We start from the raw sequence: 3,032 nt of genomic DNA, 5'->3' as shown, positions 1-3,032 counted from the left end.
GAGAGAGAGAGAGAGAGAGAGAGAGAGAGAGAGAGAGAGAGAGAGAGAGAGAGAGCTCAATTGAGGAAATGCCTCCATGAGATCCAGCTATAAAGCAGTTTCTCTATGATCCGTGGGGCAGGCCCAGCCCATTGTGGGTGGGTTCCATCCCTGGGCTGGTGGTCCTGGGTTCTAAAAGAAAGTAGACTGAACAAACTATGTGAGGCAAGCCTGTAAGCAGCACTCCTCCATGGTCTCTGTATTAGCTCCTGCCTCCAGGATCCTGCCCTATTTGAGTTCCTGCCCGACTTCCTTCAGTGGTGAACAGCAATGTGGAAATGTAAGCCAAATAAACCCTTTTCTTCCTAGCTTGCTTTGGGTCGTGGTCTTTCAATCCAGCAATAGAAACCCTAACAAAAGACAGGTCTGGGAGATGGCTCAGTGGGTAAAGACAATCTACCATCAAGCCTAAAACCTGACTTTGGTCTCCAGGACTCACATGATAGGAGAGAGCTGACTACAAGCTGTCTTCTGACATACATGTAGGTACTCTATACCAAAAAATAAGTGGCTAAAAATTATAACAACAGCAATAAGAAGATGAAATAAATATAACTTAAGTTTTGAAAAAAAACTCAATAAAACACTATCTGCTTTAGGCAATACTCATGTATGGGCAAAAACCCTCCAAGGACTGAAATTTCGACTAGTTGGTTAATAGATTATTTCAGTTTCTGTTCTGTGGAAACTACAAAGTATTCCCATAGAGGGGTTTATTGTACCTCTGGATTTCCACCCCCCCTCATGTTTATATTGCTAAATGCAGTCATTTCTGATGCCAATTTTGTGTTTTAACATGACAAAAAAAAAAAACTAAGAAGAAAAAAATTAACATGTAAAAAATTCAGAACGGAGTGCCTTAGAAACAAAGGACTAGGTGGGCCTCTACAGACTCTTTCATGGCTGTGCTTTAGTAAATTAAAAAAAAAAATCAGTGTTTTACAGAGTTGCTCACAGAAATGAGCATGGTGGACCATATGCATAATGCCAGTACTTGGGCAGTAGAGGCAAGGAGGATGAGAAGTTTGAGTCCAGCCTGGGCTACATAGAGAGCTCCAGGTTAGCCTAGGTTACATCCTACCTCTTGTCAAACAAAACCACACCAAACAGGACATAGGAAAGCAGTAAGAGTTGGTGTCAGTATCAATTCTAGGGCCTGACAGTAAATGTAACCAAGACACAGAACCGCATGCTGGTGCTTTAGGAGGCACACCCAAGAGCTTTTGTAAATATGGCCGCCGACTTCAGGTTTAATTCTCTCTCCGTTATGCAGAAATATATTTTGTGAGTTGTTAATAGTGATATAGGCTGACAGTAGAGACATTAAATTCATGTAACATAATTTATAGTACAAGTCTAGGGGTCAGGGGGCTTGTTATGACTCTAAATACATGCCGTGGGATCTGCCATTCTCTGAGTCTCTGTTGTTTGTAAAATAAAGAAATGAAGTAGCATCTCTTGAGTAGCCCCCATTCCACGATTCTGTGGAAGGTCACATGTTGAACAAGTTAGATGTGTTAGCAGGGTGTCCCAACACATGCTTAGACTAAACGCATTTAAGGCATCAAGATGAGCAGCAGGGAGCTCAGGAAGGGCTGACAAAGCGGAAACCCACCAGGTTTTCAGAAATTACGCAGCCTGGGAGCTGACTTCCCTCTGTGGGAAAGCTTTGGTTTTGAAGGTGTCTAGATAAATGTCTCTTGTTAATGCCCGAGAGTCCTGAAGTCTTACGTAGTACTGTGGTTATAAATGACACGGCTGAAACTTAGCACATTCTGACAGTTCGTGTTCTAAGTTCCCCCTTCCTTCCATGGTAACAGAGGGGGTTCCTCATGTACATGAGATGGAATGCAATGGAATACAGAAGTCTACTCAGCTCTGTCCAAACTGTGGGCCAGAAGCGTTGCAGCAGGAAGTGTGTATTTCCTAAGTAGAAGATTTTGAATGTTTGGAGGTCAAAGTCAGAATGACTGTGAAGCTGCACATACATTACTGACACAGCTTCTTTGGCATTGTTAACAGAGGACGGCTATGTAGCCCAGGCTGCCCTCATGGTCAGTGATCCTCCTAACTCAGCCTCCTGAGTGCTGGCATTACAAGTGTGCGTCCACCACCTGTAATGGTATCTTGATAATTTCCTTATCTCATAATACCATTATAAACAAGGATCCTCAGATACAATAGGCTTATAGATTACATTCTAAAGTGTATTAGACCAAGGATGACAACCGAGCTCTCAAGTTGTCCATAAAAGTAAAGATAAGGGCATAACAATGAGCACTTTACTTATTTACTTAGTTGACTAGTTAGTTAGTTAATCGTTTTCTGGACAAGGTTTCTCTGTGTAGCTCCTGCTGCTTTGGCATTTGCTCTGTAGACCAAGCCCAGCTCCAAGTCAGAGATCTGCCTGCCTCGGCCTCCCAGGTGCTTTGATTGAAGGTGTGCGGGATCCCCATTCACTGCTTTAGCTTTTAGTTCCTGGTTCGGTGCCTGACTCAAAGCAGGTGCTTCAAGAACATTGGTCACAGGTCTGATTAGTGGAGATTGACCTGACTACACCAGAACACATGAAGGTCATGTTTATGGTTTTGTTCCCTGGTCACTGGCTGGGCTTGTACATGAATCATCCTGGGCTATTTTATCTGAGGTATTAGAAGACTCTCTCCTCTTGCCATGACTAATACTTTTCTATCTCTGAAATATTGCTTCCTCTTTGTTGATTTCATGCAATAAACCTCAGAGTGCCTTGCCGGATGTGTCTGGTGTGGCATTACACAGGACTGGAACATTCTCTGATGTGACGAGATTAGCAGTACTAACACAGGAATCACTGAAGGTCAGACATCCTGGGGAGGGGGGCAGGCTAGCCTCAGTGGCTGTGGTTAGCACACATGATTCTGGGTTCTCAGAAGTTAGAGGAAGTACCATTTTAACTGAAGAGCTAAAACTATCCCTACACACAGCTGTCTTTTTATTTCTCCTGCCAACTACTC

The sequence above is a fragment of the Grammomys surdaster genome, unplaced genomic scaffold (assembly GCF_004785775.1).
Source record: "Grammomys surdaster isolate TR1022 unplaced genomic scaffold, NIH_TR_1.0 313, whole genome shotgun sequence".
Taxonomy (NCBI): Eukaryota; Metazoa; Chordata; class Mammalia; order Rodentia; family Muridae; genus Grammomys; species Grammomys surdaster.
Note: the sequence above shows the minus strand (reverse complement) of the source record.